At 48.6% G+C, this 12,212-nt stretch overlaps 1 protein-coding gene and 4 non-coding genes across 9 annotated transcripts in view; all 5 read right to left on the bottom strand.

The window, feature by feature from the left end:
• The window catches only part of TRIM55 (tripartite motif containing 55), a 74,611-nt gene that overhangs the window by 55,985 nt on the left and 6,414 nt on the right, over positions 1–12,212 (bottom strand). The window lies entirely within an intron of this gene.
• Positions 541–613, bottom strand: TRNAA-AGC. Its single transcript has one exon. It is a non-coding gene; the product is annotated as a tRNA-Ala (tRNA).
• TRNAY-GUA lies at positions 1,762–1,851 on the bottom strand. The gene is given in 2 exon segments: positions 1,762–1,797; positions 1,815–1,851. It is a non-coding gene; the product is annotated as a tRNA-Tyr (tRNA).
• Positions 4,722–4,794, bottom strand: TRNAA-AGC. Its single transcript has one exon. It is a non-coding gene; the product is annotated as a tRNA-Ala (tRNA).
• Positions 5,931–6,020, bottom strand: TRNAY-GUA. The gene is given in 2 exon segments: positions 5,931–5,966; positions 5,984–6,020. It is a non-coding gene; the product is annotated as a tRNA-Tyr (tRNA).

Here is a 12,212-nt window from a genome sequence, read left to right as displayed (position 1 = left end):
GAAGAACGGAACGCCAGGCGGCGCGACGCTAGCCCTGCCTGCTAGCCGGGACGCCGCCTCCTCCCGCTGACCCACGAGGGGCCCGCCATTGTCACAAGCACGCGCACCACACCGCTGGGACCCCAGCCCTGATTCCCACCCGGAATAGGAACGATGGCGCAACGGGAAAAGGGTCCCACGCTGGAGCCTCCTGCCTGGCTCCAAAGGGGCCTTTAAAACCACCACCACATTTTCTCAGGCCATTTCCCTTCCCCTTCCCCAATAATTGACCCATTCCCTCTCCTACCCTTTCACACCCTCCCAGTCCCACGCCTACCTCGGGAAAAACAAAACACAAAGAGGCTCACAAAAGGAAAGAACTCAGACGCACACTCTCCCGAAAGAGAAGCTGACCCTTGTGCTCCCTCAGGACAAAAGGCTTACCGCAAAGCCAAGAGCCGACCGGCACGCTCCTTTCCGCGCACACATAAATGCTGTATCTGGGGGCAAGCGGGTGAGGGTGAAAAAAGAAAGAAGCGATGGGAGCAAAGAGCAGCCACTTGGAGAATGCAGGCATCGATCCTGCTACCTCTCGCATGCTAAGCGAGCGCTCTACCATTTGAGCTAATTCCCCACACCTGGGGGAGGCAGCCTCCCGCCTCTGACACGCCCAGTCAACTCGGCGCAAACCCCATCCAGACAACTCTTCACACCGCAAAACAAGTTACCTTTACGCTTGCACAGCACCTTGGAAAGGACCTCCACTCAACAAGGACACGGGACAGAGCAAACTACGCTGCTCCCCTTTCTTGCCTTTCAACAAAATACACCTTTCCAGAGACCATCCCCGAGAAACTCACACACGTCCCCCCCCGGCCTTGCACACCCACCCATACCTAACGCCTCCGGTCATGACAACAAGAAGCGCAAAAACTGCAAAGGAAAGGGGACGAGTTGCCTCCCTGCCCGCCTTGTCGGCGCACAGCTCGACGACAGCAAAACTTCAGATTAGCTACGGGCAGCCCGGCAGCTCCTTGCCAGAAATTCCCCCAGATCGGGCTCGGAGCAATTCTCCGCCAGAAGCCTTTCACACGCTATGTGCAATCACGGTTGCCCAAAGAAATCCCAGCTCTACAAATGGGATGGACAAAAGCCCCAAACCGAAAGAAATGCAACCGCTCCCTACTCACACTACTCCATCAACTGAGCTCTATGACGCTCAGGAAAGATGGACAAAGAGAGAGCGAACTACTGAAACGCACACATTGCTACAACGTTGAGCGTAATAGCCCACCGTCAACAGTGCACACAAAAGGTTGAGCCTGAAGGACAAGGGACTCTCAGCCGCTAAAGGGCCTTTCCTTTTCCCCCTACGTTCCTCTCCTCCCTGCCACCAGAATCTAGGTGTCGCCCCACCCCCACCGCCCGGCACCTCTCTCCCAAGCAAAAAAACACCGAAGACAGCTTGGGGACATAGCTACGGCCGGTCTCTTTTAGGACAAAGGCGCCCCGCTACCAGGGGGAGAAATGGCACTTCTGAAGTCTGAGATCCATAGCTAGATGTCCACGCTGTGAGTGCGGGAGGGCGAAGAAAAAGGAACTCTGCCTACAGAGGCCTAAACTGTGGCCTAGGTACTTGGAAGCGGGTGTGGTAGATGAAAGAAGTGGCAAATGGTGCTTTACATGCAGCAGATTTCCAGCGGCCAGTCTCGCCCAAATGGAGAAAAAGTCGGCAGTGGGAGCTGTAGAGAAAAGCGGGTAACAAAGACAAGGAAAGCCAAGTCCTTCGAGCCGGAGTCGAACCAGCGACCTAAGGATTCCCTGACAAAGTAAGCCTACAGTCCTGCGCTCTACCAACTGAGCTATCGAAGGAAGCGAGGCACAAATGGCCCCCAGGACTCAAGGCGTCAGGCACAAGTGCCACTGGCACTAACTGCTCATCAGAGGCTTCCCCGCACCCAGCCCTTGAAAGGAATAAGCGACACACACCTAACCCTTCATCCTCACGCCTGCCCCGGGGGCTGGGTAGCCGCCTCGTCTACCCTCAATTCACCCAACGGGAAGCCCGCACACATATACCGCTCAAAGGCTCCCTAACAGGCACGGCACGAAGACAACGCCGCGAGGGAAGAACGGAACGCCAGGCGGCGCGACGCTAGCCCTGCCTGCTAGCCGGGACGCCGCCTCCTCCCGCTGACCCACGAGGGGCCCGCCATTGTCACAAGCACGCGCACCACACCGCTGGGACCCCAGCCCTGATTCCCACCCGGAATAGGAACGATGGCGCAACGGGAAAAGGGTCCCACGCTGGAGCCTCCTGCCTGGCTCCAAAGGGGCCTTTAAAACCACCACCACATTTTCTCAGGCCATTTCCCTTCCCCTTCCCCAATAATTGACCCATTCCCTCTCCTACCCTTTCACACCCTCCCAGTCCCACGCCTACCTCGGGAAAAACAAAACACAAAGAGGCTCACAAAAGGAAAGAACTCAGACGCACACTCTCCCGAAAGAGAAGCTGACCCTTGTGCTCCCTCAGGACAAAAGGCTTACCGCAAAGCCAAGAGCCGACCGGCACGCTCCTTTCCGCGCACACATAAATGCTGTATCTGGGGGCAAGCGGGTGAGGGTGAAAAAAGAAAGAAGCGATGGGAGCAAAGAGCAGCCACTTGGAGAATGCAGGCATCGATCCTGCTACCTCTCGCATGCTAAGCGCTCTACCATTTGAGCTAATTCCCACACCTGGGAGGCAGCCTCCCGCCTCTGACACGCCCAGTCAACTCGGCGCAAACCCCATCCAGACAACTCTTCACACCGCAAAACAAGTTACCTTTACGCTTGCACAGCACCTTGGAAAGGACCTCCACTCAACAAGGACACGGGACAGAGCAAACTACGCTGCTCCCCTTTCTTGCCTTTCAACAAAATACACCTTTCCAGAGACCATCCCCGAGAAACTCACACACGTCCCCCCCCGGCCTTGCACACCCACCCATACCTAACGCCTCCGGTCATGACAACAAGAAGCGCAAAAACTGCAAAGGAAAGGGGACGAGTTGCCTCCCTGCCCGCCTTGTCGGCGCACAGCTCGACGACAGCAAAACTTCAGATTAGCTACGGGCAGCCCGGCAGCTCCTTGCCAGAAATTCCCCCAGATCGGGCTCGGAGCAATTCTCCGCCAGAAGCCTTTCACACGCTATGTGCAATCACGGTTGCCCAAAGAAATCCCAGCTCTACAAATGGGATGGACAAAAGCCCCAAACCGAAAGAAATGCAACCGCTCCCTACTCACACTACTCCATCAACTGAGCTCTATGACGCTCAGGAAAGATGGACAAAGAGAGAGCGAACTACTGAAACCCACACATTGCTACAACGTTGAGCGTAATAGCCCACCGTCAACAGCGCACACAAAAGGTTGAGCCTGAAGGACAAGGGACTCTCAGCCGCTAAAGGGCCTTTCCTTTTCCCCCTACGTTCCTCTCCTCCCTGCCACCAGAATCTAGGTGTCGCCCCACCCCCACCGCCCGGCACCTCTCTCCCAAGCAAAAAAACACCGAAGACAGCTTGGGGACATAGCTACGGCCGGTCTCTTTTAGGACAAAGGCGCCCCGATACCAGGGGGAGAAATGGCACTTCTGAAGTCTGAGATCCATAGCTAGATGTCCACGCTGTGAGTGCGGGAGGGCGAAGAAAAAGGAACTCTGCCTACAGAGGCCTAAACTGTGGCCTAGGTACTTGGAAGCGGGTGTGGTAGATGAAAGAAGTGGCAAATGGTGCTTTACATGCAGCAGATTTCCAGCGGCCAGTCTCGCCCAAATGGAGAAAAAGTCGGCAGTAGGAGCTGTAGAGAAAAGCGGGTAACAAAGAGAAGGAAAGCCAAGCCTTCGAGCCGAGTCAAACCAGCGACCTAAGGATTCCCTGACAAAGTAAGCCTACAGTCCTGCGCTCTACCAAGTGAGCTATCAAGGAAGCGAGGCACAAATGGCCCCAGGACTCAAGGCGTCAGGCACAAGTGCCACTGGCACTAACTGCTCATATTGTTGTTGTTTATTATTGTAAATATTGTAAAAGATAGCAATACCTTTTCATGTTTGATCATGCATTGTCATTACATCCCATGAAAACCCTAAGATTGACATATTTGTTGCAGAATCTGATATCCATGGTTTGATGCAAATTAAGATTTGAAATGTTTGAAATGTTGTTGTAACAAAAGTACAAGGTGGAAGCCAGTAAATAATTGGGTGTTTTAAAGAGATCTACCGAATGTTGCTGAATGTTAGTTGTATGAGTTAAGGTTAACTGTGACCCTGGTGACGTGAGGAAGCAAGATAATGTAACAAGACAGAGTGGGTGTGTGAAAGTTATTCTGACCTTGCAATGTGCAGTCTTGCAGTCTTGTTTTTCTAGTGAGATAGGAGGAAAACATGTATAAACAATATGCCATGTATTGCTGTTGTTTTACTGTCTGTGTACTAAGAAATTGTCTGTAAAGGTATAAAGGCTTGCTATGATTGTTTGAGAGTTGAGAGACCTGTCCAGGACCCTGTGTCCTATGGCACTCTCTCCCTCATAGCAAGCCAATTACTGGAGAAATAATAAAGTATTTGATTTTGCTGCATCCAAACAAAAAGTGAGAACTGAGTTTTTCTTCGACACCGCGCACACATAAATGCTGTATCTGGGGGCAAGCGGGTGAGGGTGAAAAAAGAAAGAAGCGATGGGAGCAAAGAGCAGCCACTTGGAGAATGCAGGCATCGATCCTGCTACCTCTCGCATGCTAAGCGAGCGCTCTACCATTTGAGCTAATTCCCCACACCTGGGGGAGGCAGCCTCCCGCCTCTGACATGCCCAGTCAACTCGGCGCAAACCCCATCCAGACAACTCTTCACACCGCAAAACAAGTTACCTTTACGCTTGCACAGCACCTTGGAAAGGACCTCCACTCAACAAGGACACGGGACAGAGCAAACTACGCTGCTCCCCTTTCTTGCCTTTCAACAAAATATACCTTTCCAGAGACCATCCCGAGAAACTCACACACGTCCCCGCCTTGCACACCCACCCATACCTAACGCCTCCGGTCATGACAACAAGAAGCGCAAAACTGCAAAGGAAAGGGGACGAGTTGCCTCCTGCCCGCCTTGTCGGCGCACAGCTCGACGACAGCAAAACTTCAGATTAGCTACGGGCAGCCCGGCAGCTCCTTGCCAGAAATTCCCCAGATCGGGCTCGAGCAATTCTCCGCCAGAAGCCTTTCACACGCTATGTGCAATCACGGTTGCCCAAAGAAATCCCAGCTCTACAAATGGGATGGACAAAAGCCCCAAACCGAAAGAAATGCAACCGCTCCCTACTCACACTACTCCATCAACTGAGCTCTATGACGCTCAGGAAAGATGGACAAAGAGAGCGAACTACTGAAACCCACACATTGCTACAACGTTGAGCGTAATAGCCCACCGTCAACAGCGCACACAAAAGGTTGAGCCTGAAGGACAAGGGACTCTCAGCCGCTAAAGGGCCTTTCCTTTTCCCCCTACGTTCCTCTCCTCCCTGCCACCAGAATCTAGGTGTCGCCCCACCCCCACCGCCCGGCACCTCTCTCCCAAGCAAAAAAACACCGAAGACAGCTTGGGGACATAGCTACGGCCGGTCTCTTTTAGGACAAAGGCGCCCCGCTACCAGGGGGAGAAATGGCACTTCTGAAGTCTGAGATCCATAGCTAGATGTCCACGCTGTGAGTGCGGGAGGGCGAAGAAAAAGGAACTCTGCCTACAGAGGCCTAAACTGTGGCCTAGGTACTTGGAAGCGGGTGTGGTAGATGAAAGAAGTGGCAAATGGTGCTTTACATGCAGCAGATTTCCAGCGGCCAGTCTCGCCCAAATGGAGAAAAAGTCGGCAGTAGGAGCTGTAGAGAAAAGCGGGTAACAAAGAGAAGGAAAGCCAAGCCCTTCGAGCCGGAGTCGAACCAGCGACCTAAGGATTCCCTGACAAAGTAAGCCTACAGTCCTGCGCTCTACCAACTGAGCTATCGAAGGAAGCGAGGCACAAATGGCCCCCGGGACTCAAGGCGTCAGGCACAAGTGCCACTGGCACTAACTGCTCATCAGAGGCTTCCCCGCACCCAGCCCTTGAAAGGAATAAGCGACACACACCTAACCCTTCATCCTCACGCCTGCCCCGGGGGCTGGGTAGCCGCCTCGTCTACCCTCAATTCACCCAACGGGAAGCCCGCACACATATACCGCTCAAAGGCTCCCTAACAGGCACGGCACGAAGACAACGCCGCGAGGGAAGAACGGAATGCCAGGCGGCGCGACGCTAGCCCTGCCTGCTAGCCGGGACGCCGCCTCCTCCCGCTGACCCACGAGGGGCCCGCCATTGTCACAAGCACGCGCACCACACCGCTGGGACCCCAGCCCTGATTCCCACCCGGAATAGGAACGATGGCGCAACGGGAAAAGGGTCCCACGCTGGAGCCTCCTGCCTGGCTCCAAAGGGGCCTTTAAAACCACCACCACATTTTCTCAGGCCATTTCCCTTCCCCTTCCCCAATAATTGACCCATTCCCTCTCCTACCCTTTCACACCCTCCCAGTCCCACGCCTACCTCGGGAAAAACAAAACACAAAGAGGCTCACAAAAGGAAAGAACTCAGACGCACACTCTCCCGAAAGAGAAGCTGACCCTTGTGCTCCCTCAGGACAAAAGGCTTACCGCAAACCCAAGAGCCAACCGGCACGCTCCTTTCCGCGCACACATAAATGCTGTATCTGGGGGCAAGCGGGTGAGGGTGAAAAAAGAAAGAAGCGATGGGAGCAAAGAGCAGCCACTTGGAGAATGCAGGCATCGATCCTGCTACCTCTCGCATGCTAAGCAAGCGCTCTACCATTTGAGCTAATTCCCCACACCAGAGGGAGGCAGCCTCCCGCCTCTGACACGCCCAGTCAACTCGGCGCAAACCCCATCCAGACAACTCTTCACACCGCAAAACAAGTTACCTTTACGCTTGCACAGCACCTTGGAAAGGACCTCCACTCAACAAGGACACGGGACAGAGCAAACTACGCTGCTCCCCTTTCTTGCCTTTCAACAAAATACACCTTTCCAGAGACCATCCCCGAGAAACTCACACACGTCCCCCCCCGGCCTTGCACACCCACCCATACCTAACGCCTCCGGTCATGACAACAAGAAGCGCAAAAACTGCAAAGGAAAGGGGACGAGTTGCCTCCCTGCCCGCCTTGTCAGCGCACAGCTCGACGACAGCAAAACTTCAGATTAGCTACGGGCAGCCCGGCAGCTCCTTGCCAGAACTTCCCCCAGATCGGGCTCGGAGCAATTCTCCTCCAGAAGCCTTTCACACGCTATGTGCAATCACGGTTGCCCAAAGAAATCCCAGCTCTACAAATGGGATGGACAAAAGCCCCAATCCGAAAGAAATGCAACCGCTCCCTCACACTACTCCAGGGTCCGAATTACTTGCCCCAAAGCTGCAGGTTTACCTGAAAGCAGCTAACAGCAGTGTTCCTGTTTTTAACACTCAGATGCCCAACTCCCAGTGGGGTCTAAACCAAAATAAATCCGTTTTATCCTGTATACAGTTTATACAGGGTAAACTCATAAATTGTCTGCCCTATATAACACTAATAGAGAGATATGCACAGTTGTTTGCTCCCCCAGGTATTAATACATACTGAGTTAATTAATAAGTAAAAAGTGATTTTATTAAATGCAGAAAGTAGGATTTAAGTGGTTCCAAGTAGTAACAGACGGAACAAAGTAAGTCACCAAGCCAAATAATATAAAATGCGCAAATCTATGTCTAATCAAACTGAATACAGAAAGGATCCTCACCAGTTCCAGAATGCTCCCCTTTACCGACTAATCTCCTTTTAGCCTGGGTCCAGCAATCACTCACACCCCTTGCACACTGTCCAGTTCCAGTTTCTTTCAAGTATCGTGGGGGGGGGGGGGTATTTCTTTCAAATATCCTGGAGGGGGGGAGGGGAGTAGGGAGGCTCTCTCTTTAGCCAGCTGAAGACCACTATGGAGGTGTCTCCCAGGGGTTTAAAAAGAGTTTTTCTTGTGTGTGGAGACCCCCCACTCACTCTTATGCACAGTCCAGCTCCAAGATGGAATTTAGGAGTTACGTGGACAAGTCACATATCCATGCACGACTCACAGTTTTTACAGGTAGCATCCATTGTTTACATGCTTCCTTGAAAGTCCTCAAGTAGACTTCTTATATGATTGGAGCATTCCAAGATTCATTGTCCTTTAAGTGTCTCTTGATTAGGTACTTTACTTCAACATTCCTTTCTCCAGGAACTGACCAAATGCTTTACTAAGGCTATTTAGAAATCAAGCCAGTACACAGCCAATATTTATTTAACTTCAAATACAAAAATGATACATGCATGCAGATAGGATTAATAGATTCAGTAGATCATAACCTTTATATAGTTATGTTATATAGCATATGTAGCATAGATAGATTCAGTAGATCATATTCCAGATAGGTCATATTCCCATAAAGCATTATGGGATACAGCGTCACACTACCTAACAAAATGAAAGATACCAAGGGAATTAATTTGTTTGCAGGTATCATTGCATATTCAATGATCGTAGGGGTTAGAAAAATGAAACGTACATATCTTTCAGGATTTGAGGAGAGAAAGCAGAAGAAAGCTAGACAGAGGCAAGAAGAAAAGAGAAAAATAACTCTTCACAAATTTCTTCAGGCACAATCCAAGTCAAGTCAGTTGACTGAATTGAGCGATGCTGACATTCAATGCTCTTCAGAGGTGGGAAGTGAAAGTGGTGTTGTAAGAGAAAAAGAAAAGGAGGTCTGTGAGGAATCCAAAATATTACCACATTCAGAAAACAATGTTATGGTTCTTGCGGAGGAAGAGAATGAAATCCAGCCTGTTTGGATAGACAATGGAGAACACAGTGGTAACACTGCTATAACTGAGAAACTGGCCAGCAATGCCCCTCTGCCATGTACATTGGCCAAACCGGACAGTCTCTACGCAAAAGAATAAATGGACACAAATCTGACATCAGGAATCATAACATTCAAAAACCAGTGGGAGAACACTTCAACCTCTCTAACCACTCAGTGACAGACTTGAAGGTGGCAATTTTGCAACAAAAAAACTTCAAAAACAGACTTGCATCCGAAGAAGTGGGTATTCACCCACGAAAGCTCATGCTGCAAAACTTCTGTTAGTCTATAAGGTGCCACAGGATTCTTTGCTGCTTCTACAGACTCCAAAGAGAAACTGCTGAACTTGAATTAATATGCAAACTAGATACTATTAACTGTGGGTTAAACAAAGACTGGGAATGGTTGGGTCATTACACCAATTGAATCTATTTCCCTATGTTAAGTTCTCCTCACACCTTCTATAGGCCATCTTAATTATCACTTCAAAAAGTTTTTTTCCTCCTGCTAACGATAGCTCATCTCAATTGATTAGACTCTGCCTGTTGGTATGCATACTTCCACCTTTTCATGTTCTCTGTATGTATAAATATCCCCTGTCTGTGTGTTCCATTCTATGCATCCGAAGAAGTGAGCTGTAGCTCACGAAAGCTCATGCTTAAATAAATTTGTTAGTCTTTAAGGTGCCACAAGTACTCCTGGTTTTTTTGGTACAGTCAACTAGTCCTGCTGCTGTAGATGGGAATGACGAAGAAGAGTTGTGCAGTAATGACCCAGCCTCTTGGAAGTACCTAGATATAAAGAAAAGAGATCTTATTGTATTGAAGGGTCCACCACATAAGGCCGAAAACTTTCCTTGTGATTCTTTTGGCAGGAAATTGCCAATAACAGTTTTTTCTAAACATCTGAGTAATGGTGAATGTATTGAAAGAGACTGAATGGTGTGGAGTAAACATGCTGCAGCAATATTTTGTTTTCCTTGCAGTCTCTACAGAAGTGAAACTCAAACTAACCAATTACATCATTCAAAATTTGTCAAAGGTGGAATTGCCAATAATTGGAAAATGATTTACGAAAAATCAAGAGTCATGAAGAAAACACTTTACATTTGAGCAATTACATTAAGTGGAAAGAATTATTTCAGACACACAGTGATAAAAGAGGCATTGATGAAGCATTACAGCATAGTATTAAACAGGAGAAGGAAAAATGGCATAAAATATTAACTGCTGTTGTTGATGTAGTTCTTTTCCTAGCAAAGAACAATCTGCCATTTCATGGTAACCATTCTACTGTTGATTATGATGACTGTGGGCTTTTCTTGTCAACGCTGAAGCTTGTGGGCAGGTACAATACTGAGGTGAAAAACATCTAGAAATGGTAGCTCAATGCAGAGAGTCTGGTAGAAGAATGCAGGCTCACTACCTGTCATGGTGTAGTCAGAATGAGTTCTTGAAACTGTGTGGGGAGAAAGTTTTAAACTCTATTCTTGAAGAGGTAAGAAAAGCCCGATATTTCAGCATTGTTGTTGATGGTACACTTGATTTTCACACACAGAGCAGTTAGTTTTTATTCTCAGATATGTGATGCAAAAAAGCGGAAATTGGGATGTGCATGAAAGATTTGTTAAACTAGTAGATTTTGAAAAGAAGACTGGCACAGATATAGCAGAACAGATAAAGAGGTTTTTAAAAGAATGTGACTTAGAACTATCTTGGTGCAGAGGGCAGGGATATGAAAATCCTCTAACATGTCAGGAGCAGCAAAGAGTCCTGTGGCACCTTATAGACTAACAGACGTTTTGCAGCATGAGCTTTTGTGGGTGAATACCCACTTCTTCGGATGCAAGCATGTCAGGAAAATTTCAGGGAGTAAAGACAAGAATTTTGGAAGAAAATGCCCAAGCCTATTTTTCTCCATACAGCGCTCACACGCTGAACCTCTGTGGCACCCACGCTATTGAAACCAGTGTGGAGGTAAAAACATATTTTGGAAATGTTCAGAAACTCTATAAAGTATTTGCTCTTAGCCCTGAGAGATGGAAAATTTTGCAGACCACTGCGAATATATCTCTTCACTCTGTATCTAAAACTAGGTGGAGCGCAGGAGTTGATGCTGGTTGCCCCCTAATCAAAAATCACACAGGTGTGCTAGAAAGTTTAATTAAAATTGAAGAGGAGCTTCATTTACCTCCCGAAATCCAGGCAGATGTTGACTGTTTGATTAAGTGGTGTGATGTTATTGATATAATCTGGGACCATACAGAACATGGTTGCAACCAAGGTCCTGTAGTGGCACCAAATCTTATGTAAAGGGGGTCATATAAGGTGTCTAAGACAAGGTTATGGTTGGCTGGTTATGATTATGCTGTCTGTATGCATGTGTCATTTTGTAGTTGAAGTTATGAATAGTGGCTATACTGTCTGTATTTCAAACTTATGCTGTGCTTCTGGGAAACATCCCAGACAAGTTGGTATTAGCTCTGCCTAGCCTGCTTGATGGCCCATTAAGGACCATCAGCTACACAATTGACCCATTGAGAGGCAGCAGATATGCCTTATAACTCAACAAAGTATGCAGGAACTTGCCCATGTGACTCCAGACTCCATTTTGCTGTAATTTTCCACAGTAAGAACAAAGAGGTGTTCTTACACCTGGAAAAGACTATAAAAGGCTGATGCCTCATCTCCATCTGGTCTTCAATCCTGCTTCTTACCTCTGGAGGGACTTTGCTACAAATGGAAGCTCTACACAAAGGACTGAATGACCCATCCCAGCTGGGGATGTACTCCGGAGACTTGATTTGAACCTGCAGTTTATTCTATTGCTGCTACAAGACTGAATCAAGAACTTTGCCATTACTGTACGTAATTGATTCCATTTAACCAATTCTAACTCTCATCTATATCTTTTTCCTTTTATGAATAAACCTTTAGATTTCAGATTCTAAAGGACTGGCAACAGCGTGATTTGTGGGTAAGATCTGATTTGTATATTGACCTGGGTCTGAGGCTTGATTCTCCCTGATTGATCTAACCTCGTTATCTCTAGCTTGCTTCTTGCTTGCTTATATATACACCTGCCCCTGGAAATTTCCACTGCTTGCATCCGAAGAAGTGGGTATTCACCCACGAAAGCTCATGCTGTAAAACGTCTGTTAGTCTATAAGGTGCCACAGGATTCTTTGCTGCTTCTACTCTAAAATTGACATGCTTTTCTGAAAGTTGAAAGATTCTGGCTGTCATAAACAGGACGGGGCAGTCATCTCTAATGGCTGG

This window comes from Mauremys reevesii, linkage group 2 (genome assembly GCF_016161935.1).
Source record: "Mauremys reevesii isolate NIE-2019 linkage group 2, ASM1616193v1, whole genome shotgun sequence".
NCBI lineage: Eukaryota > Metazoa > Chordata > Testudines > Geoemydidae > Mauremys > Mauremys reevesii.
The sequence above is the reverse complement of the archived record's forward strand: the minus strand, read 5'-3'. Positions and strand labels throughout refer to the sequence as shown.